The sequence below is a fragment of the Dicentrarchus labrax genome, unplaced genomic scaffold (genome assembly GCF_905237075.1).
Source record: "Dicentrarchus labrax unplaced genomic scaffold, dlabrax2021, whole genome shotgun sequence".
In the NCBI taxonomy this organism is placed as follows: Eukaryota; Metazoa; Chordata; class Actinopteri; family Moronidae; genus Dicentrarchus; species Dicentrarchus labrax.
The window spans coordinates 2,033,345-2,059,503 of NW_026136711.1; the positions used below are offsets into that span (position 1 = coordinate 2,033,345).

At 40.2% G+C, this 26,159-nt stretch overlaps 1 protein-coding gene and 1 long non-coding RNA gene across 5 annotated transcripts in view; both read right to left on the reverse strand.

Annotated features, from left to right (window-relative positions):
• LOC127372022 (syntaxin-12) overlaps nucleotides 1-699 on the reverse strand; it is a 29,171-nt gene extending 28,472 nt beyond the window's left edge. Inside the window, exon 1 of one of the 4 annotated variants that reach the window (XM_051415389.1) lies at nucleotides 591-699. The gene's annotated coding sequence lies outside the window, so the exon portion shown is untranslated. The remainder of the gene's footprint in view (nucleotides 1-590) is intronic. The other 3 variants (XM_051415388.1, XM_051415387.1, XM_051415390.1) reach the window with 3 other exon arrangements.
• LOC127372058 (uncharacterized) overlaps nucleotides 1-26,159 on the reverse strand; it is a 205,930-nt gene that overhangs the window by 47,673 nt on the left and 132,098 nt on the right. Inside the window, exon 2 of the long non-coding RNA XR_007886503.1 lies at nucleotides 20,299-20,415. This is a non-coding gene — a long non-coding RNA (uncharacterized LOC127372058). The remainder of the gene's footprint in view (nucleotides 1-20,298; nucleotides 20,416-26,159) is intronic.

Consider the following 26,159-nt stretch of genomic DNA (forward strand, 5'->3'; position numbering starts at 1 on the left):
GTGTGAGCCCAAGGTTGACCACTTGTACGAAGAGCATCAATTCGGCAGGTATAAACAACCTATTTTTCAGTTAGGTTAACGAATCTATTTTCTTTTTACAATATAGCAGACTCCTTGACCAACCCATGCTACGTGTCACATAGTCTTTCTGTTCCGGAAGAATGAGGAGTTCATTGTTTTTCAGACGGGGGAGACTTTAACTTGCTAGGTTAGCTTGCTAACAAGTTAGCCTGTTAACGTCGAAACATTCAGTCAAAATGAAAGAATGTAACGTTAAGTGATATTTGATCAACTATAATGGGGACGTATTGGTAACATGCGTTATAAATACATTTCAGTCAACATAATAGGCCAGTTGCCTCAATTGGCTTTCTGTCTTCCGCTACCGAAAGTTAAGGGAAGTTGTAACTAACGTTACACAATAATGCTCAGCTGTTAGCTTTCTAGCTAACTGACGCTAATTTGTCAGCTTTCAGTTTTTCAGGATGAACTGCCAATCCTGAAACAGCTAAGCGTGTTCTTTACCCATTAAGACGTTGAGACAACAAAATATTGTTCACAAGAGTAAAGCGTTTAATACAAAAACATACTTGCGTGTTTGGCTGTTTAAAATGAACAGACAGGCCTGCCGTCAAGATACTTCTTCTTCTTTTAGATTTGATTTGCGGCTGGCATCCAGCTTATAGGTGCATTGCCGCCACCTACCGGACTGGAGTGTGGTACATTAGATGACAGAGAAAAAAAGAAAAAAATTCATATCTATATCCATATATTAAACCCTATCCATTAACCCTGTTTCCCTCAAGTACTTACTCACATACTTCCTAATGCTTTCTGATCTTTGCAACATGTTACCTACCGTGAAGCTCACTTTTTCCCTTTGCAGTGCTGCTTTTAGTTCTCTCCTCTCTCTCATGTCCCTTGCATTCCATAAGAACATGCTGCACAGATTCGGGATGATCACACAATCTACATTTACCAGTAGGATGTTTACCAATTCTGTGTAGCGTGCTATTAAGCTCCGTGTGCCCTAATCTTGGGTAATGACCACTCCTCCTTTCCCCACCTGTTTTTGTATATCTGATCTCTATCGTCCTCCCAAACAGGAAGCACAACACCCAGTTATATATCTTCCCTCCCACTCCCAATTTATCCAGTTTGATTAGCAGGCCTTCTTTCCACAATATGTCACTTTCTCTGTGTCAAAAAAACACAGCAACCACTATCTCTTTATTTGTTTGTGCTTTCCTAATTTCTGATTCTAAGCACAATACTGAGTCCATTGTATTTCTCCCTTTACGAAACCCACTCTGACATGAAGAAAATAAATCTCTACTTTCTATGAAATACATCAACCTCTCTCTTACCATCTTTTCCATAGTTTTCCCTAATTGAGATGTAAGAGCAATTGGTCTGTAGTTTGATGGGTCTGATGCAACTTTACCTGGTTTTAAAATTGGCACTATAACCGAGTGCTTCCATTCAGCTGGAATCTCCCCTAAATCCCATACTCTGTTAATTAATTTCAATTAATTACCTCTAGTGACCTGTCATCCATGTTATCTATCCCTGGCACTGACTGCCGGGCGCTGGGGATGGCCCTCCTTAACTTATACATACTGAATGGAAGATCCAGATTCTCTTCCGTTGTTAGTTTTTTCTTGTTAACCCATGTATTTTGTGCCAGCATAGTACTCCTTTGCTGCTTAGCCTCTGCTGAAAGATTTTCTGAACTATGAACTTTAATTAGTGTTTCAGCAAATAGCATCGCCTTTTCTAAACCACTAACCGCTGTTCTACTGTTACTTGTTAGTATTGGGATTGTTATATTCCTTCTTATTCCACTCATTTTCCTGATCATTCCCCAAACATCTGACAACTGTACCTCCCGACCTATCTCACTACAATATTGTCTCCAGCATACACGCTTAGCTGCTCTAACCTTCCTTCTAACCACTGCTTGCAACCTTTTATACTGAACTAACAACTCCATTGAATGATGTTTGCCCTATTCCGTACTCTAATTGCTTGTCTGCAATTTTCATCCCACCACGGCATATTGTTTTTGTTTCTGCACCCTGATGCTTTTGGTATCGACTCATTTGCTGATTTTATTACAGCTGTGACTACTCCCTTATTCAAATCATCCACATCTGCCCATTCCTCTTTATGTAATTGTTCAAGTCTGTTTCTACTCAGTTCTTGAAAGAATCCCCAATTAGTTTTATCAATTTTCCATCTTGGCAATCTCTTGTCTTCCTCCCGTTGCAACTCTACTCCAATCTTAATAATGATTGGATAGTGGTCACTACCCATTAATGTTTCATTTAGCACCTCCCAAGCAGTGATGCCTGCTATTTCATTTGATGTCATCTTAAAATCAATCACACTCTCCGTATTTTGCACACAGTCATACCTCGTTCCCCTCCCGTCATTCATACATACTAATCCTTTATCTTCTATAAATTCTTCTACTATTGAACCATTTGCATCAGTTCTCTCACTCCCCCATAGAGTGCTATGTGCATTAAAATCTCCACACCACACTACTTTCCCCTGCACTTCCCCCACCACCATATTCAATATATCTACACTTAATTTGTTGCATGGATTATAGTAATTAATTATTGCTAGCTCATATTTGCCTGTCCAAATCTTTATTGTTATGGACTCACTTTCCATTTCTAACAAAAATGGCCACCCCACCACCTTTCCCCATCTTCCTGTCATTCCTTATAGCGGTGTATCCTTCTATTATGAAATCCCATTGCGCTCTCAGCCATGTTTCTTGAACAGAAATTATACTGGGTTTATCCTGCATACCTAAGACAAACTTCTTAAGCTCTTGCCCATTAGCTACAAGACTTCTTGCATTCCACTGCAATATACTTATGACTTTCAACACGTCCTCCACTTCCTCCCACTCAATGGCCTCAACTCCCAGATATTTCTCTGCTGCTTTCACTATTATTTTGATTTTTTCTGTTTTCTTGTCTGTTTGCGCAGTACAATTAATTACATCAACCATGAACAGTATAAACTGCCTTTTCTCCACAATCAGCGTGTCCTCTTTAATTCTTCTACATCCCTCACATGCTCTCATTTCATGCCTGTCTGCCATCTTAACACTACTGCCGTTTGGCTGCATCCCCACCTTTCTGACCGCTTCCGTGTATGTGACCCCTTTGGATGTTTTCACTCGCTGCACCTCTTCTGCTCTCATACTAACATCACACCCTATATATGCAGAAGTATGCTCCCCTCCGCAGTTGCAGCACTTGAGTTTAGCTCTACTTTCACATTTCCCATATTCATGCTCCCCTGCACACCTTCCACACCTTTGTTTACCCTTACATACTGCCGCTACATGCCCATATTTCTGACATTTGAAGCACCTCAGCGGCGGAGGAACATAGAGTCTAACATCATAGCTCATATATCCGATAAACACTTTATCAGGGATTTGATCCTCATCAAACGTAAAGCAACACCGACAGACTGTCACATTTTTGGCCCTCACAAGTAGTTTTCAGGCGTCTGACATCCCTCACTCTTGCACCTTTCACATTTTCTTTTATCTGTTCAGTAGACACCCTAACAAGAATCCCAAAAATCACTCCTCGATTGAGACCCCCACCCTTAGCTATCGTTGCTTTAACTTTCTTCCCCTCAATCTTATTCAGTCTAATCGCTTTTCCTAGTTGTGCGCTGTCTCTGCAAAGAATCAACAGTGCTCCACTGCGCAGAACTTTCGCACTCTTTATCTCTCCAACTAGACTGTTTATCCCCTTGGTAAGTAGAACCGGGTTCCACTCACCAAATGAAGCACCTTCTCGTCCAGTCTGATGATTACTTTATGCTCTTCCTCATCCCCTCTCGTTTGCTCACTATCTGTTTCTTCTGACATTGAGCTCCTTCCTTTCTGCCCCACTTTCTTGCGTTTTCTCCTGGCTTTCCCTGCTTTCACTTCACTCCAACTTTCATTTCTCCCGCCACCTAGCTCAATTCCTAACTCATTTCCTGATCCGTCACTTCAATCTGCCATCTCCTGTCCATTCACAGTCCGGTCCCAACTGTACACCCGTCGAGATACTGCCTTTGCTGATCTGTGACCATATCGCATAACGTCTTCTTCTTCTTTGAGTTTTCTGGCGAATCTTCCGACCTCTCTCACCCTTTGTTTTATCAGTTTAAGAATCAGAAATACTTTGATCCCGGGGGGGAAAATTGTTTGTCACAGTTAAATACTAATTCATATATTAAAATATCTAACACAATAGAATAGAAATGTATGTATAGGTATATACAAGTAAAAAATAGAAAAATAAAAATAGAAATATAATAAGAGCCTATGTACCTAAAATATGTACACAATATATACTAATAATATATACAAAGTAAATGTAAATGTATTCCACAATATGTACCGACAGAAATGAAATAGTAATAGTAATGAGATTGTGGTGTTGCAATATTAAATAGGTCAGCATGTATAAACACAACTATTTATTAAAGAGCTAATAAAGACGAAACAGAGGAAAACATATAATGTCTTTTCCTCTGTTTTGCCTTTAGTATTAATTATTTATTATGTTATCTTAATATACATTATATGCATCTGAATAATGTCGTATCAAACGAATACATTTGGGTACACAACAACAGCAGCAACAACAATAGAAATGACTGATTATAACAGTTAATTCATAAACGCTATAAGGGGATAAGGCCAGACAAAATAAAACCACGCCATAAATTCACAGTCAACTTATTTATCGACAGTGTTTGGCAAGTTAATATATTACTGTCAGTATAGAGTATTCGTATGGAGTGTGTTACTAAGTACGAGTAAAGTTAACTAAGCTGGTGCTTTTATTCTGAAAGAAGTAGGCTCGTCTTGGAGCGGAAGTGTTTTAGTAACATTAGTTGCTGTGAACTCAACAATAAATCAGACAACAACAGTTAAGTAGCGGAAAGTTATACCATAAGCGATCATTTGCTGAGGCAACTTTATCAGTTTAGTAATGAAGTGGCTTTAACAGCCGCCAAATGCCGATACGTGTTTTGTCTTCGGTGGATAAGTAAACACAGCTGTCTTATAACTTGCCTCAGAATAACAGAATAAACGTATATACAAATGTCATATGAACTGAAACAGTGCAGCCCCTGACGTATGCTGCCACCTAATGGGTCGCACATCTATCTTCAAGTAATTGTTTGTAACGTTGCTTTGAACTCTGTAGCACTTTATTACAAACTTGATTCACTGTATTGGTGTCTGAGAAATGTATTTAAATTTTATTTTCAGCTGCGAACACATACTTACTGTAGCAGGTGTTCGGACAGGCCTGCCCCCACTGCTAAAAAAATCCTAGAAGAAACACTGCAACACGTTTGTCTTTCAGGATGTGATTGTCTGCTTTACATTCAGTTGAATTAGATGGACAATAAAATTAAACAGCTTATTACAGTATGCATTTATCTAATATCAATATTGGGAACACTAGGTTGTAAGAGATGCATATTGTCAGCTTCGGCAAATCTTGGATTAATCACCTAGCCCTGAACTCTACACTATACATAATAGTATATTAAAGGATACATATTATGCAAAATGCACCTTTTTTTGTTTGTACACACACATTTGGGTATTTGGTTGACCTAACAACCGAGAAACTGTGAAATAAATCAATGTTCTTTGTGGGCTTCCTATGTCAGAAGACCTGAGATCCAACAACTATACTAGTAGAAATTACTAATGATGATGCTGACGATGATGATGATGACGTCGACAATAGCCACAATGATGGGAAATGAATGAAAAGATCAGTAATATTGGCAGTGAGGGCAGCAGCCACCATCAGGATCCATGAGAACCTGCACGACGACAAAGCACAAAAGCTCTGGGGAAGAAGTGAAGTTAGTAACATGCATTAATGGGACTTTAATGTGAGCAGATAGAGAGGGAGAGGAAGAGAAGAGCTCACTTCATCATGGGAAGTCCCCCGGCAGTCTAGGCCTATAGCAGCATAACTAAGTCCTAACTATGAGCCTTATGAAAGAGAAACGTCTTAAACCTACTCTTAAATGTGGAGAGGGTGTCTGCCTCCCAAACCCAAACTGGGAGCTGGTTCCAGCTGGTTCTGAAGGCTCTGGCTCCCGTTATACTTCTGGAGACTATAGGAATCACAAGTAGACGTGCACTCAGAAAGCGCAGTGTTCTAGTGGGGTAATAGGGTACGAGCTCTTTAAGATATGAAGGGGCCTAACCATGAAGAGTTTGTAGGTGAGGAGGAGGATTAAAAAAATATGATTCCTTTTCCTAGTTCCTGTTAGTACTTGTGCCAAAGCATTCTGAATCAATTGTAGGGTCTTAATGGACTTATTGGGGCAGCCTGATAATAAGGAATTGCAGTAATCCAGCCTAGAAGTGACAAATGCAAAGACTGTTTTTTCTGCATCTGCCTGTGACAGGATGTGTCCACATAGAGCTCATGCTGTGTGTGCCAACAAACATGTTAATACATGTAAACCCAGTGTGGTATAAACAGAATCTCTTCCATGTCTGCAGGTTCATTTTTTAACTTGTTTACAAGTTCACATAATGTATTGAATGGACTGGATTTTTTCCACATTATTCATGTGACTACTGAAATATTTAAGTGTCAGTGGGCATAGGTAACAGATTCAGAAGTCAGTACTGTTAACTGTTGGGCAATAGTGCAAATTCATGTGTAAACATTCACCAAAGCCAAACTTGCTAAAATTAATTAACATCTCTGTTTTTAATGCTGGTATAACTAATATACTTTTTTTTAAATTTTCACTGTTTTCACATTATAGCAATACACTTGGTGTGGTAAATGTTGCAGATAAGAATGATCTTGAAAACTATGTAATAAATGCATAAAACTGTAATTGTTTTAAAAATTGTGGAAGCACGTCTGACAAAGATGAGATGGGGAAATGCTTCCAGTCTCATGGGATATGGGAAAAGGCGCTTACATCAGCACCCTCACCAGAAACATTCCCAGCAGAGGATCAGCTAATTAGGAACACACCCATCCTGTTTTCATTATTTTCTTATGTTATACAAAAACAGCAGCAAAACCTCATGCCAGGCTTTGATGTATGACGATAGGAGATGAAAAGAGAACTAAAAGGGACTGGATGGAAAAGCCCAACTGTCCATGTTACAGGTTGGAAAATAATAAATATTCAGATATAATGAAAGATTAAAGTGTTGAAACCATGTCTTGGAGAGGGATGAGGTCACATCTCCTCAGCACAACCTTAATCCCCTTCTCCACTTTCTTTACACGTTCCTCTTCATCTAGTTTTGTAGCCTTGTTGGTTCATAATCAAGTGATATTAATATTACATAATAATACATAAATTCCCAGTGGAAGTTCAAAGAGCTGGTCCTCGTCTAGAGAGATAAGTTCATAATGAATTAGATGTTTTCTTCTTCTGGGTGATAGATGGTGGCAGTGAAACATGGTCAGGGCCAAACACAAGGGCCACCAAACAGCTGTTGCAGAAGGTACACAGTTAAATATTAAATATTTAATTGACATATTTTGCAGACATACTGATATGGCCCTGGACCAACCAACGCAATACAGACATGATCTGCGGCAGATGTCTCATGTTTGCTGGGTCTCATTCCAAAGTTGGTAAATACTAAAGAAAATGGTGTTTAGTAGGTTGAAATCTGTAACTTCCACTAGATGCCACTAAAACACATACATGGCAACCCATCTCTCCACCATCTCTCCATGGCAGCCTATCACTCCACCACATCCTACCACATTTGTGTGTCTATCAGCAATGTCTGAGTGTGCATGATTGTATTTCGGGTGCGTGTGTATGATCACTGAGTGAAAAAATAATTTCCCCATTAGACCTGCTCTATATGAAAAGTGTCCTGAAATAACCTTAGTTCAGTTCAGTTTTATTTGACACAGGTTCAAAGGTACAATGAGATGTCAATGAGAAGAGACAGGTTAGCTGTCTCTGGGTGTAGCAAAAGTCACGTGTAAAACTAGAGCCAACTGAGAGTCCTGCCTGAGTTGTAACTGATGAACTGTCTGTATTTCTAGCTGTTGGAGCAAATACTTAGTCTTCTCAGCTATTAATATGTATGTGTGCACTTATAGATTTGTCCATGCATTTTCAGATCTATATACACATTTACAAATTTGTCTACATATTTACAGATCTCAGTACATATTTACAGATTATTTTACACATTTTCAAAGCTAATTACGCACACATGGATTGATATACAGTTCTCTCCACGTAGATTTGTAAATAGTATTGCTACAGTAATAGCACCATAAATATCCTTTACACTGAATAGATGTGAAAACGTTATTAGTGTGTGTAAAAGTGATCATGTATAATTTCTTATATGAATATATGAAAAAGAGGATTGTACAGTGTGCACTGCACCACTAACTAACAACAAACTATTTGTGATGTCACAAATTACGCTTGTAGGTCCCACCCCCTAAAATTAGATTTCCAAATGTGTCAAATTTTCAGACTCGTGCTGATTATGTGTTTTCAGTTACATGATGGATTTGTGTTGGGAACCCTCCCAGGATGCAGCAGGACAAGATATGGACATAAGTCTCATTTTATGTTTATGTTACAAGTGACATTTTCTTCTACATTGTGCTCCACAAGGTTTCCTCTTCTCTTTTCATTGCTGTTAAAGAATTAGATATTACCCATGAATGTGGTCACTACAAGTGATGTTGGGTAAATGATTGGTGAGGGTTCCCAAAATATTGCAAGGTTGTTTAACTAAATAAAAATGTAATAAAATACAATAATATATACAGTTATTTATATACACATATACATATATGTATATACCCAGGAAATAACTCTGCATTGCAGTGCATTTTTAGAATTTGTCTAGGGGAATTTGTCTATTTGGTCTAGGGGAAAGTCAGAAGGACTGCTACTGCCTCATCTACTACAAGCTCAGCTTGGTGAAGCGAAGGGCCCTTTAGCTCAGTAGTTCTCTAACAATTTTGTCACAAGGCACACCATTTATAAAACAAGCACCGTCATTATAAATATTGCTATTATAATATCAATTTTATTTATAAAGTCGATTGCAACATCATCCTATAGGAAAAGAATGTGTCTTCTCAATCAGTGTAACTTTTAAAGTAAAGTAATTTTACCCAAAACATTGTGTTCCAAGCAAAGATGTGTTATGTGTATAGTGTGTATGTATGCCATTATGGAGATGATATGTAATACCATGATTACTGCGAGGAGAGGCTTCTCTCCTGCCTGTGTCTGTTTGTCTCTTGATCTTTGTTCAGACACAACTTATAAATATGTGGAATAAGTATGTAATTTAAAAAACACAATCACAGAATATATTATGAATGGGCAGATACTCATGAAGTAATGATTCAGTATTCAGTAACTACGCACTGAGGCACAACTTTACTTGAGGGGCCACAAAATGGTAAGTAATCAAGAGGTAATGATGAAGTAAAGAGGTTTACCACTTTACTTTTTTAGTGTTTGTACACACACATTTGGGTACTTGGGTGGCCTACCAACCCAGTAACTGTGAAAACAATCAACCTATGCTGCCTATGTCAGCAGCTGAGCTCTAACAAGCCGTTCAGATTCTGATCCCCTTCTATTCCTACGTAAGAAGCTGATTCATTTGCATAGCACCGCCTCCCCTCTGACTGTCCAACTCCCATAGAGCAGGGCTGCCTTTGCGGCTGTCTGCCATGAAACACTGACTGTTCCTGAAAGCCTGGAATTTAGTGCCGCAACTGCTCTGATGTTGGCTGCACAGACCATCACAGAAGTCTGCATGTCCTCCGATCATTAGAGGAGCACATACTGCTTTCTGAAAGGAGTACCAGCTCAATGATTCAAGAGGTTCATTGTCATATGCACAGTAAGAAACACAGTGGTTTATACAATGAAAATCTTACTTTGCCTGACTGCCTTTACACAACACAATAATCACTACACAATAATAAGACAAATGGACACACAAATAGAAAAATAGATTAAAGTCAGAGTACACCGAGCTGAACGAGGACAAACGTACGACTCGCAAAACAAAGATGGCGTTTTTATTACCTGCTGGAGAGCTTTCCTGTCCTGAGCAGTGCAGCTGCCATGCCAGCCTCGGTTGAAGCCAAAAAAATACCAGGAGTAGTAGGTTGGATGCTGGTGATTGTTTTTTATGTTGCTTTTAGTGCAACTTTCAACTGACTGCTAACGTTCGCCCAGCTAACTCTGTTGTTATTATGAAGGCTGTTCTGCTCCGCTCTGGTGTGTGTTGTTGCTTTATATAAGGTCACTTGATAGACGTTCACTGGCGGTAACGGTAGAACTACTGTTAGAGAGAAATGGTCAAACTGCAGGAATTTATTTGTTTAGTAAGGTTGTGTAGCACCCAGCAACTGTAGCTTGCTAGGCTGTGTGTGTGATCTCACTGCAGAAGGTTACTATAGTTACTAAATCTATTAGAGATTATGTTGTAATATCGAGGGACAGTCACAAACTGTGTGACCTTAAAGCCTTGATAGAAGCCAACAAAATACCAGGAGTATTGGATGCCAGTGATTATTTTTCGTGTTGCTTCTTGTGTAACTTTCTACTGACATGCTAATGTTAGCTCACATGTGTTAGCTTTGTTGTTTTTCTGAAGCCTTGATGCAAGAATCTGCAATGTTATCTGTCAACATTATGACGTTGACAGATAATGTTGTGTAAGATTGTATCGTTATTCAGTATATATACTGTATTTTAAAAGGGGTTAAAACAGATAATCTGCAGTTTTTACAAACATCTGAAGGATAACTTTGGAAATAATTGTCTGACAAAAACGTTTCAAGTTAAAATATCACTTACTACGAAATATAGACACAGTAAAGTCGACAGTTCCAGACAGGTTTCTGCCTTATTATGGTACATTTCCATGCTCTCAGTAAACTAAAGTGTACAAAGAATATAACAGAAGGGAGGTTACAGTAATCATTATGAGTAACTACTCAGTTTGATGAATGATATAATAACTGAGTAATTACTTAGTATTATCTATCACTACTTGGGGTACACATAAACAGTAACTGGTGTTAAGGTAATTAGTAATTTAAGCTGCAAGCAGTGTTGAGCAGGACCTCGCACTCCGTCGGCGTTGCGTGCCGTTGTAACACATGTGGACCATGACATGACAATCACGCAGAAATCAGCTCAAAATGCAGCGCTTACTTCCTGTTGCCAGAAGGTGGCGCTATCACTACGTCTAAATATTGTCATGTAGACATGTTCAGGGCGGGACTCATCAAACGTGAAGTTTCGTTGAAATCAGATAATGTACACTGAAGTTGTGAGGATGTGTTCAGGCTAGGACTGTTAGAATATGTGAAGTTTCATTGTACACTGAAGTTGAGTACTATTTGTTCATGGTGAATGGTATAAATTCAACGCAAAGCCACGGGCATGCCGTTTGTTGGAATGTTGTAAATATCACAACTTTTAATCATGAATGTCTTTACATTGCACTGATTAAATTTGAAGTTGATCCGATAAATTCCCTAGGAGGATTTCATTGAAATACAAGGCGAAAAATCACAGAAAATGAGCACGGCATTCAAAATGGCTAACTTTGGTGCCACGCCACGGACACGCCCTTCAACCTACATGCACAAATAGCACAACTTTTAATCAGCACCATTTTTTGACTGTACTGACACATTTTGAAGTAGATCCGATAAATTCCCTAGGAGGAGTTCGTTCAAATACAAGGCGAAAAATTCACAGAAAATGACCACGTATTCAAAATGGCCAACTTTGACGGCACGCCACGGACACGCCCTTCAATGTACATGCACAAATAGCACAACTTTTAATCAGCACCATTTTGTGACTGTACTGACAAATTTTAGAGTAGATCTGATAAATTCCCTATGAGGAGTTTGTTCAAATACAAGGCGAAAAATTCACTGGAAATGCGCACAGAATTCAATATGGCTAACTTTGACAGCACGCCACAAATAGCACAACTTTTAATCAGCACCATACTTTGACTGTACAGACCAATTTTGAAGCAGATCCGATGAATTCCCTAGGAGGAGTTTGTTCAAATACAACACGAAAAGTTTGCCGAAAGTGAAAATCAAAATCAAAATGGCCGACTTCCTGTGGGGTTTGGGGTATGGGTCCAAGAGGCTTTTTTGTATGTTTCACCATGTTACACGTGCCTACCAAGTTTTGTACATATCGGTGAAATGTGGCGCCAGGGCTGGTTTTTTTTTTTACCCTGTAGGGGGCGCTACAAACACTACAAACACGATTTTTGGTATGTGAGCTTCAGGCACCAGTCTACACGTGCCCTGTGAATTTCATATTCAATTCAATTCAATTCAATTCAATTCAATTTTATTTGTATAGCGCCAATTCATAACAGAAGTTATCTCAGGACACTTTTCAAATAGAGCAGGTCTAGACCGAACTCATTAAAACATTATTTACAGGGACCCAACAGTACCACCATGAGCAAGCACTAGGTGACAAGGGCAAGGAAAAACTGCCTGTTAAAAGGCAGAAACCTAGGACAGATCCTTCGGCTCTAGGTGGGTGGTCGTCTGCCTCGACCAGTTGGGGTGAGAGAGAGAGAGAGACAGAGAGAGAGAGAGAGAGAGGGAGAGGAGAGAGAGAGAGAGAGAGAGACAGACAGACAGACAGACAGACAGACAGACAGACAGGTGCACAGCAACAACAGTATTGGCAATGGCAATCTAGCAGGACCATGGCAGGAGGCTCCACCAGGATCGATAAGAACCTGCGAGACGAGAAAGCACAAGAACTCCGGGGAAGAAGTGAAGTTAGTAACATGCATTAATGGAACATGAATGAGTGCAGAAAGAGAGAAGAAGAGAGGAGCTCAGTGCACCATGGGAAATCCCCTGATAATCTAGGCCTATAACAGCATAACTAAGGGATGGTTCAGGACTCACCTGATCCAGCCCTAACTATAAGCTTTATCAAAGAGGAATGTCTTAAGCCTACTCTTGAATGTGGAGAGGGTGTCTGCCTCCCAAACCACAACTGGAAGCTGGTTCCACAGGAGAGGAGCTTGGTAACTGAAGGTTCTAGCTCCTGTTCTACTTTTAGAGACTATAAGAACCACAAGTAGCCCAGCATTCAGAGAACGTAGTGTTCTAGAGGGGTAATAGGGTACTATGAGCTCTTTAAGATATGAAGGGGCCTGACCATGAAGAGCTTTATAGGTGAGGAGGAGGATTTTAAATTGTATTCTACATTTTACAGGGAGCCAGTGCAGAGAAGCTAGTACAGGAGAGATGTGATCTCTTTTTCTAGTTCCTGTCAGTACTCATGCTGCAGCGTTCTGAATTAATTGGAGCGTTTTAATGGACTTATTGGGGCACCCTGATAATAAAGAGTTGCAGTAATCCAGCCTTGAAGTAACAAATGCACGGATTAGTTTTTCTGCATCTGTCTGTGATAGTATGTGTCTAATTTCTGTAATATTACGTAAATGAAAGAAGGCAGTCCTGGAGGTCTGCTTCATGTGGGAGTTAAAGGACAAATCCTGATCAAAGATAACTCCAAGATTCCTGACAATGGTGCGCGAGGCCAAGGTAATGCCATCTAGAGTAACTATATCTTTAGACAGTGAGTCTCTAGTGAGTCTCTTGTTCTTTGGGGCCAAGAACAAGAATTTTTGAGTTTAACATCAGAAAATTGCAGCTCATCCAGGATTTTATGTCCTTAAGACATGTTTGTAATGTAGATAATTGATTAGTTTCATCGGGCTTGATCAATAGATATAACTGTGTATCATCTGCATAACAGTGAAAGTTAATGGAGTGATTCCTAATAATGTTGCCTAAAGGGCGCATATATAGAGTAAATAGTATTGGTCCAAGTACAGAACCTTGTGGAACTCCATGACTAACAGTAGTATTTATTGAAGATTCATTGTTAACATGTACAAACTGCGAACGATCTGATAAATATGACTTAAACCAGCTTAGTGCGGTTCCTTTAATGCCAATTTGATGCTCAAGTCTCTGTAAAAGAATATCATGGTCAATGGTGTCAAATGCAGCACTAAGATCTAATAATACAAGTACAGAGACAAGTCCATTGTCAGAAGCAATCAGAAGGTCATTATTAACTTTAACCAGAGCTGTCTCTGTGCTATGATGAACTCTAAAATCCTGACTGAAAATCCTCAAATAAACTATTGTTATGTAGAAAGTCACACAACTCTTTGGCGACTACTTTCTCCAGAATTTTAGAGAGGAAGGGGAGGTTAGAGATTGGTCTATAGTTGGCTAAAACCCCTGGGTCAAGAGTGGGCTTTTTAAGAAGGGGTTTAATTACAGCTACTTTAAAGGACTGTGGTACATATCCTGATAATAAAGAAAGATTAATCATATCCAGTAAAGATGTGCCAATTAAGGGAACAACTTCTTTAAGCAGCCTAGTTGGGATCGGGTCTAACAGACAGCTTGATGGCTTCGATAAAGAAGTGATTGAAGTTAACTGATGAAGATCGATAGCAGAAAAACAGTCTAAGTATATATCTAAGTTTACATTAGCTAAAGTCCCTGAACTTGGAGAGCCACTGATAACTGTTGATGGCAGTTGGTGATTAATTTTCTCTCTAATAGTAATAATTTTATTGTGGAAGAAGCTCATAAAGTCGTTGCTACTTAAGTTTATGGGGATATGTGACTCTCTGTCAGCCTGGCACAGTGCTGAAGAGGAACGTAGGGTTATTCTTATTTTCTTCTATTAGTGCTGAGTAATAGGCTCCTCTGGCATTACGGAGGGCCTTTCTATAAATTTTAAGATTATCTTGCCAAATTGACCGATATTCTGATAATTAAGCGCCATTTCCTCTCAGATTTCCTAGCTATTTGCTTTAACTGGCGGGTTTGGTGGTTATACCACGGTGCTAGTCTCCTATGTTTTAATAATTTCCTTTTTATAGGAGCGATAGCGTCTAATGTTGATCGTAGTGAGCCTGCAGCACTATCGACAAGATTATCAATTTCAGAGGGACTAAAGTTGTTATAGGACTCTGTTAAATTCAGATTACGGTCTCCGCACTGTGATTTACACTGCCACCAGAGTGCCACCCAGTGGCGTGATTTTTTTTCCTTTTTGGGTGAGCCTCAGGGAGCCATGGGCAAGCATCCTACCAAGTTTCATTTAAATCACACGTGCTGTTGCAGAGATATAAACTTCTTCATTTTAAAGAGCGCCACCTAGTGGTGATGGCCTGAAATTGAGAACGGTGCCTAAGGAAGACATGAGGAACTATGGACCTAAGTTTGGTGTCAATCGGACATACCAATGTGGAGAAATGGTCCACTTCCTTTTTTGACGAAAAAAAAAGTCTTAATTTTATAGCGTGCTTACTTTTTGAAATTTCAAAAATGTTCAAATTACTTTTTTTGCCAGGGCAGTCCCCAGATGCTAGGTGAAAAAATTTGGTGCGAATCGGACTTAGGGTGTAGTAGGAACACAAAAAAGTAGTTTAAGGACATTTCGCACTCTAATGGAAAAAAATTATAGGCGGATATAGGAGGTTTTTGAATGTGCGACAAACTATGCAGAAGTTATTAAGTAACCAAAAAGTCAAAATACTTTTCTCAATAGTAGCGCCACCTAGTGGCAGACCCGAAGGCGACGCATCTAATATCCCCATTTTCACCAGGCCTGACACCTTTGCCAAATAAAATTTAGTATTCGTATATGTTCAGGGGGGCGAAAATGCAGTCAAAGGGGGCTAAAAATAATAGGTAAGAAGAAATCGAGCAAAAACAATAGGGACCTCCAGCGGTCGCCCTAATAAATGAGTCATTACTAGTTTTGTGCCGTTCACCAGCTCATTCAGAGTCATTATGATAGATTCATAGGTATTCATGAACTTATCATTACCTTCTAATTTATTAATATAGTCTGTTCTCTAGTAACAGATCATTATCTACTTATAGTCATCCATAAGGAATTAATAGGTAAGTACCTATTATCAAGTCATTCCTGATTTGTTACTCACTCGTTTTTTAATTAACTAATCATTGATTAATCATTAGCTATGCTATAAAATCTGAAGATGAGTTACTCATTAATGAATGGTTCCCTAGCAGTTAGTTGCTCATTTATTCCTCATTTCTTCCTTGGTAACTACTTTGTGGCCCTTATTGTAAAGTGTTAGCTAGATTATTGGTGTGTTTTATCTGCCAGATTTTCATGTGAACAGACCAGTTGGTTAACATGGGCACTAAAAGAAAGCAGGCATGAGAGCACACAGAATTTGTCCAGATATGTGTACCAGCAGAGAGAGTGGTTTGTAGTAGATAATGACTCCTTGTGACCCAAAGGTCCAGTTTGTAAAATTTAGTAGGCTCTATTGGCAGAAATGGAAGATAATATTCAAAGGTATGTTTTATAAGTGTATAATTCAGAATCAGAATCAGAATCAGAATTTTGTTTATTGCCAAGTTTTTACGCCTACGAGGAATGTGACCTGGTGCAGTTGGTGCATAAAATATACACATATACAAATACAAATATACAAATATACAATTATTCAAATCACACAAAAATCACAAAGAAGAAGAACGTGGGTGCATTAAAGTAATGCATACTTTATATACAGGGTGGGTATAAGAGTCAATGACAGTGGGTAATCCGGGCCTTGTTAAGGAGGCCAGCTGCAGACGGGAAGAAACTGTTTTTATGGCGAGACGTTTTAGTCCTGATGGACCGCAGCCTCCTGCCAGAGGGAAGTATCTCAAAGAGATTATGACCGGGGTGGGAGGGGTCATCCACAATCTTACCTACACGCTTCCTGGTCCTAGAAGCATACAGGTCCTGGAGGGATGGCAGATTGCAGCCGATCACCTTCTCAGCTGATCGAATGATACTGTGTGAAGTTCATCTATTTTCAAATATGTTATGTTGTCTCCTACTATTTTATAATGTTGGGAGTTCATAGCGCCCTCTAGCAGCAGCAGTCCACCTTGTAATTTTTTTTCTCTGTGATTATTCTTACTTGCTGTGCTTCGGTTTGACTGGTGAAGCCGAGCTGGTGAGTTAATATGTATACAAAGTGTTTGTAACTTGAGTTAAATATCATAAATATGTCCGTGCCATTAATGTAGCGATGTTGTTTATATTTTGTGTTTTCCAGTTGATTACCTGCTGACGGCACGATCACTGTTTAAGTGCTAAAAGAAAAGCATGTGTGGAGTTGCTGGTAAAAAGAAATAAACACGTGGAAAAGACAGAGATTGAGTGTCGGAGCTGAGTGTGACACTGTTTCGCCGGTCAAACGCACCCCGTGCGGTGTGATTTAGTTTAATAAAACCGTACAGATACGCTGCAGTCTGCCCTTGTCCTTGGCAGTGGCCGCAGCATACCAGATGGTGATGGATGAGGTGAGGATGGACTCGATGATGGCGGTGTAGAAGTGCACCATCATCGTCTTTGGCAGGTTGAACTTCTTCAGCTGCCGCAGGAAGTACATCCTCTAATGGGCTTTCTTGGTGAGGGAGCTGATGTTCAGCTCCCACTTGAGGTCCTGGGTGATAATGGTACCCAGAAAGCGGAAGGACTCCACAGAGTCAACTGGGGAGTCACACAGGATGATCGGGGCGGGTGGGGCTGGGTTCTTCCTAAAGTCCACAACCATCTCCACTGTTTTTAGAGCGTTTAGCTCCAGGTTGTTCTGACTGCACCAGGTCACCAGATGGTCAATCTCCCATCTGTAGGCAGACTCATCTCCACCAGAGATGAGCCCAGTGAGGGAGGTGTCATCCGCAAACTTCAGGAGCCTGACGGACTGGTGACTGGAAGTGCAGCTGTTAGTATACAGGGAGAAGAACAGAAGAGAAAGAACGCAGCCCTGAGGGGATCCGGTGCTGATGGTCTGGGACTCAGAGACATTTTTCCCCAGCTTCACGTGCTGTTTCCTGTCAGACAGGAAGTCTGTGATCCACCTGCAGGTGGAGTCAGGCACAGTGAGCTGGGAGAGCTTGTCCTGTAGCAGAGCAAGGATGATGGCGTAAACGCAGAGCTGAAGTCCACAAACGTAGGCGTAGGTTCCTGGGGAGTCCAGATGCTGGAGGGTAAGGTGCAGGGCCATGTTTACTGCGTTGTCTACAGACCTGTTGGCTCTGTAGGCGAACTGCAGGGGGTCCAGGAAAGGGTCCGTTATGGCTTCCAGATGGGAGAGCACAAGGCGCTCAAAAGACCTCATGACCACAGAGGTGAGGGAAACAGGTCTGTAGTCATTTAGTCCTGTGGTCCTTGCTTTCTTGGGGACAGGGATGATGATGGATGCTTTGAAGCAGGCTGGCACATGACATATCTCCAAAGAGGTGTTGAAGATGTCAATGAACACCGGAGACAGCTGGTCAGCACAGTGCTTCAGGGTGGATGGAGAGACAGAATCTGGTCCGGCTGCTTTGCGGGGGTTCTGCCTCTTGAAGAGTCTGTTGACGTCCCTCTCTTGGAGGTAGAGAGGTAGAGAGTCGTTGCTGTGGTCACACAGAGGTGTGAAGCTGTGAAGTGGCCCCAGCTCCTGCTGGGCTGGGGGGGGTAGGGACTGATGAGGTGGGGCTGGTGAGGGGTGTCACGGGGGAAGGTGTCAGGACTGCTCCTTTGTCTGTCGAAGCGGCAGTAGAACTCATTCAGCTCGTTTGCCAGGCGTAGGTCATTGATGGAGTGGGGGGGTTTGGGCTTGTAGTCTGAGCCCCTTCCAGACAGAACCAGAGTCATTGGCTGAGAACTAATGTTGAAGTTTCTCAGAGTACTGTTGTTTAGCTTCTCTCACCGCCTTGCTAAGCTTGTACTTTGACTCCTTAAACTTGTCCCTGTCCCCACTCCTGAACGCTTGCTACTTCTGCAACCGTAGCAGAATGAGTTTGGCTGTGAACCAGGGTTGTCGTTGTTGTAACTCACCCTGGTGCGTGATGGTACACAGCAGTCCTCACAGAAGCTGATATATGATGTCACAGCCTCTGTGTACTCATCCAGACTTTCAGTAGCAGTCCTGAACACATCCCAGTCAGTAGAGTCCAAACACGCCAGGTTTGCAGAGCTTTAATTTCTGCCTGTATGAAGGAATCAGGTGGACCATGACGTGGTCAGAGAGGCCCAGTGCGACGCGGGGGATGGCGTGATAAGCTCCGCTGACTGTAGTGTAACAGTGATCCAGTATATTCTTCTCTCTGGTCGTGCAATAAATAAACAGTTTATATTTTGGAAGTTTGTGACTTAGGTTTCCTTTGTTAAAGTCACCAAGGACAATAACTAAAGAGTCCGGGTTAGTGAGCTCCACACACAGTATCTGGTCGGCGAGCATGCACTGTGCCTCCTGCATGTTGGCCTGTGGTGGAATGTAAACATTCATTCAATACAACAATTCATTTAGGAATCGTGTTTTCATGACCAAAATGAGCCATTTTTATCTACTGACTGTGTCGGTATCCTTCTGGAGAGTGCACCATGTTGAACCGTCATGTTTTTACAGTAGAACAACAAACCAGACACTGGTTGTAGTGTGGTAGATGAATGTTTTAGGAGGGGGAGTTAATGTATACGGTTTGGTTAGGGGGTTGTGAACGCTGCAGCACGAGTACTGACAGGAACTAGAAAAAGAGATCACATCTCTCCTGTACTAGCTTCTCTGCATTGGCTCCCTGTAAAATGTAGAATCGAATTTAAAATCCTCCTCCTCACCTATAAAGCTCTTCATGGTCAGGCCCCTTCATATCTTAAAGAGCTCATAGTACCCTATTACCCCTCTAGAACACTACATTCTCTGAATGCTGGGCTACTTGTGGTTCCTATAGTCTCTAAAAGTTGAACAGGAGCCAGTTACCAAGCTCCTCTCTTGTGGAACCAGCTTCCATTTGTGGTTCGGGAGGCAGACACCCTCACCACATTCAAGAGTAGGCTTAAGACATTCCTCTTTGATAAAGCTTATAGTTAGGGCTGGATCAGGTGAGTCCTGAACCATCCCTTAGTTATGTTGCTATAGACCTAGACTATCAGGGGATTTCCCATGGTGCACTGAGCTCCTCCCTTCCTCTCTCTTTCTGCACTCATTCATGTCCCATTAATGCATGTTACTAACTTCACTTCTTCCCCGGAGTTCTTGTGCTTTCTCGTCTCGCAGGTTCTTGTCGATCCTGGTGGAGCCTCCTGCCATGGTCCTGCTATATAACCACTGCCAATACTGTTGTTGCTGTGCACCTGTCTGTCTGTCTGTCTGTCTCTCGCTCTCTCTCTCTCTCTGTCTCTCTCTCTCTCTATCTCTCTCTCTCTCTCTCTCTCTCTCACCCCAACTGGTCGAGACAGACGACCACACACCTAGAGCCGAAGGATCTGTCCGAGGTTTCTGCCTTTTAACAGGCAGTTTTTCCTTGCCCTTGTCGCCAAGTGCTTGCTCATGGTGGTGCTGTTGGGTCTCTGTAATTAATGTTTTAAAGAGTTCGGTCTAGACCTGCTCTATTTGAAAAGTGTCCTGAGATAACCTCTGTTATGAATTGGCGCTATACAAATAAAATTGAATTGAATTGAATTGAATTGAATTGTACCTCCACACAGAGGAAAAAAATAATAATAATAGTGGAAGGGCTGTTTCTATACTATATTATACTATAGGCTACATACTTACAACCACAAGTAATATAATCCAAGTACAATGACTATGCTCCAGCACCAGGCTGTACAAACTAAAGTTCTGTGGTACCTGCCTAGACAGTCGTTGCTGTACACCAAGCACCACCATTATAGCCAAGTTCCACTGTCCAGAAGGAGATGTCTTCACTAAGAAGATGATGTTCATCAAGACCTGTTCCTGCCATCACGATTGTCCACAAGATAATGACATCTTTCTAACTTTATCCTTATCTTTATTTATTTATATTTTAAAAAGCACTTTATATTTGTGTGATTTTAATGCACCAAGACAAATTCCTTGTACATGTAAAAACTTACTTGGCAATAAACCCAATTCTGATTCTCTGATTCTGATTCCTAGCGTCCAACACTTGGAGGATGATTGGGGACTATGATAACAATATGTGACAGGAGGGTTTTATAAAAACACACACACACACACACACACACACACACACACACACACACACACACACACACACACACATTTACACATACAAATTAGGACAGCATCCACCTCTATCCTCAACCCTTACAACTATATGCCTAACCTTCAGTGAAACATATATAAGCACCTATTAATATGTCACCGAAGTCCATCACTGAAGAACACCGTAAGAAGTGGTTAAACCTTCAGACCTGGTGGATCACTGAGCCTAGATTATTTTTCATACACTGTTCCAAAGATCAAAATTAGATTCCATGCTCAAAGATAAATTATATCTTCACTTACAGCAGACCAGACTACAATGCATTTTCTTGAGTTTGACTGTAATCTGTAACTAATGGCTTCTATATTTATTCTGTATTTTCATATTGTTGAATTGTTTTATTTTAATCTAGAGATATTGACATAATTAAGTTATGATCTGAAGACTATAAAAACATTACATTTTGGATGACGGTCTTAAAGATGAAAAGGAAGACCTCAACAACATAATTTGTGATCTTGAGATAACAAGATAGTGTAAACAGGTGTCAATTACGGGATAATGGTAAATGCTGAAAACTAGTTAACAGTAGCACATGTAGAGAAGTAAAATCATAAAGGAAAAAAAAAAACGGACTCAATGTTACGAAACAATATCTACTTGAAATTTGCCTGCATTTGCTACCATTGGCCACCATCAGCTATAAGGTACCAAACAAGGCTGTAACAGTAACATTTTTCAATGTCAAAAAATGAATTTATCACTTGTGGTGAAGTTTGTTGTTCTTTTAAATATCATGTAGCTGGCCTTTAAGTCATAATCTCAAGACAAAACAAAAAACAGACTTGAAAAATCTTAAGCAAATATGGCCACACTCTGCATACATACAGACAAGTTGGTTGGCAAGCTATGTGAACGTCTCAATGACAAAAGAGGTTGAAGTGGAAACAACAACAATAGATAATCATAGATAACCTCAAGCAACCCCTGCTCGTGCTCAGATTTGCTTTGCTTGTGTTCAAACTGTGTGCATGCACTCAGATATATTGTTGCTTGCACAGATTTTCTGCACTTGCACTCATGCTGATTATGTGCACTCGCAAAACTTCTGCTCTCGGATTTCTGCTCTACTCTGAGATTTTTTTTGTGCAAGGACCTCAAATGAACCCTGTCAAAATCCCCCACACTGGAAAAAAGGCCACTCCAAAAATAAGCAAAAAAATCTGCCAATGGAACAAGTGAAAATTCTCTTGGTAAGATTTCTTGAAATAAGACATATTTAAGCGTTATAAGATAAGAGTGATCTTGAAATTAGCTGGGAAAACTAATTTTTAGCTATATTTTACTAGTATTGTGATGTTTTGTGTCTCATAAGCTTGTGATGCTGAAAAATATTTTCCCCTCAAAAGTAGCATTTTTTTTGTCATCCTGTTTGTTTCAGTGTATTTAACTAATTTTTAGTTCTATAATTGTTACACTTTTCTAGATTTAAATCCACCACCTACTTGAAATGAGATTAGAAACTGGCATTTTAAGACAAAATGTCTTGAAGTTAGCATTCCTGACTCGTATTTGGCAGTGCTCTTTTGCCATAAAAAGCCGTAATTTACCATCCTGTCATCATCTCAAGTGTATTTACCTTATTGTAAGCTCTACAAAAGTAATACTGTTCTAGATTCAAGAGATTCACCTACTAGATTAAAGACATTAACTACTTCTTATAAGACAGAAAAAAGGAAAACTAGTCTTGCATTTAACCAACTTTTTTTTAATTTAAACAGCAAAAAGTCCCGGAGGACTGCATAAAAGGGAAACAGCTTTATTTTTCTCAACATTTTGGCTCACAGTATTTATGGAACTTCAATATGAAAACATAGCAGAACATGCCAAATATGTGAGTGAGTTAAGGTCAGGTCCAAACATCTGACCAATGTGCCCCTCAATACACGTACAAAATCTGTGCTTTACACAGGCACACTTAAAGCATATAGACACACTAGGCACACTAAAACTGCTCCACCTGTGACATTGATTCCTAATACAAATGCTTAATATTGTAACATTCAAATTAAAGGTTCTGGGCTTACATGAACAACTAGTCCCTCAATACACCATTAACCATTGTAACATCATCATTAAGGATGCACCATACTGGACTTTTTGCCGATATCCAATATGTTAATATTTTACAACTCAACTGGACAATAACCGATACCGCTATGTTCACTTTTATCCCAACCTAACTGCTTAGTCAATTTACTCTTTCACAGTAGATGCGCCTAAATTAGTGACTGCATCTGTTGAACAATGAATTGTTTAAACTCAATGTTAACTGAAAAGTTAAAATAAACTTAAAACTAAGCAGAATCTTCACTGAATTATGCAATCAACACACACAAAATATTACATCACATCACAGGATATCAGCATATTGGCTGGGCTAACTTAGCCAAATTCTGACCAAGAATCAATAGCAATGAACATGGACTGTAGTATCCTTAGAGGGAGAGAGGAAGTGCTATCCTACACCATATCTGACCACTGGTTTTATTGGCCAATAAAAGCTTTCCACTCAGCTATGCTCTTCTTGTAAGACGATGTGAGATCTCTCACATGGATTTTGTCTAAGAGGACCTCCGTCTGTATGACTGAAAGCAGAGTGGCTACACACTTTGGATAAGTCAGGTGTAGGGTATAATAGTAGGCCATAAGGTATAAAGCACTCTTGGTAAGCTTGTCTTTTGGAAAGGTGGTTATTGCCACATCTCCTACCGCTAGGAGGCATTTGGACGGACTGACAATCAGGACTGGGCAGGAGAGAGGGCATTTCTTCAAGTAGGAATTGGGGTCTTCTGTTTCCTGTAACACATAACACAGATATCCTTCTGTCAGGATAATGCATTTTGGTCATTTGGAACCTAGGGTAGAGGGTTGTTTACAAACACATAACTTTACAAAGCAAAATTCTGACAAAAGTTACAGTACTGAGAAAGCTCCATCTGAAAGTGCTGTTTTTAACTACCCCCAATGCATTTACTGTACACACTTCTAACCTTCCCAAAGAACTAAAAACCAAGGCTAGGCTAGTCTTGCTTGGTTATCATTAGGGTGATAAAACCTGCTACCATGTAATGCACCCATTTTTATTCATACTGTGACATCTACCCAGTGAAAATCCTCTTTCTAAAAACAAATGTTTTAGGTGTCTTTGAAGACTTAGAACATACAGTATGTGAATAGGAAATACATTGGGAGTCGTCAGGGGCAGCACCTTCAGTTATATTTTTTTCCGATACTGCAGTCAAAATGATCCTGCAACATTTTACAAAGCTCACCTCGAGAACATGCACCAGAGCCTCACTCGCATCTCGTACCCTCTTTGGAGGAGCAGACGTGGAGGGGAACAGTGATGGCGGCACACGTAGGATCTCAAGAGCCTGTTCATCTGTACAGGAAAAGATTCATTACTTAAACACTTGGACAAAGTGCACAAGGTCAAATCTGATCGAAAGGATCACAACGGACACAATGCTTAAAAAAAAAAAAAAAAAACATTATAAAATAATGGGATAGCCATCATAGATGAAAAAGACGGACGACATAACACTAGCTCATGTACTTGACAATTAACATGCCTGAAGGGCCACCCTAAACCCTATTCACTAATAACACCAAAACAGCATTCCCTACCTTTGTCCAGGAGGCTGTGGCTCAGAGGCAGAGCAGGTCGTCCACTAATCGGAAGGTTGTTGGTTTGATCCCCGGCCCCTCCTGCCACATGTCGAAGTATCCTTGAGCAAGATACTGAACCCCAAATTGCTCCCGATGCTGTGCATGTGTATGAATGTGAGTTTCTGTTCGATGGCCATCTGTGTGAATGTGTGTGAAAAGGTGAATGTGGCAAGTAGTGTAAAAGCGCTTTGAGTGGTTGGAAGACTAGAAAGGCGCTATACAAGTACAGGTCCATTTACCATTCTCATTGGGGGTTTCAGCGCCTTTTTCCATACACCAAAAAACTGCACCTTCTGGCAGAAGTCATGCCATCTTCCCTTCAATTCATAGATGAATTATGAATGAAGTATTATCCTCATCCAAAATGCATTGAAGCTCCTCGATCACCTATGAAATATCAAATATACCAATACAGACATTTGAATATATAATTTAAGAGGAAATTGGTATTTTAAACATTGTGTCTACACTACTTGCCATGGTGTGTGATGCCATGGTTTTAATCATACACAGTCAATAATGACTTACATGTCCAACGTCCTTGAAACAAGGATATGCTTCTAGAACCTTCTTGTGTCTCACCTCCTTGCAAACGGTATTTGAATCAATGAATGCTCTTCTGGCTACAAATTCCAAATCCAAGACATGAGAGACATCCTGGTGGTTTGGATTTTTTTTAAAAAGTTTGTAGGGTCTTGTTGTGCTTGGCCAAGGTCGTTGGACTGTAGGTGTCTGGACTGTCAACATCTGCAGACTTGTTAGCTGTAAGACACAAAAATACATAATTAATATGCCTCAGTTTAAAAAAAGTTCATCTCATGTTGTTGTATGACAAAAAATATGTCAAAGAACTGCCATAAAAATCATACATTAATATTAGATTAAACTTTCATGGAATTAAATCTTTTAACAAATATCAGCCTTGATCTTAACTACCAATACCTATACATTTTTGGAAATTTAACCATTCAAATGCCATTTTAAAAAATCAAATCATTTTTTGTATAATAAATGCATGAGAACTATTTGCTCGAAACTCATATGGTCATGCAATCACATACAATTGCATGTACGCACACAAGTACACCCCTACAAAGATGCGCACACCCCCACTACACACAGTTATGCGTGTAGTGGGGGTGGCACTGGCCGAGGAGGTGGAGTCGCAGCCATATATGATTTGAGCGTTTTAATGGACCCTAAACCTAAACTAAATTATAATTCATTTGAAAGCCTTGTTCTTAGTCTTTCTCACCCATACTGGAAAAC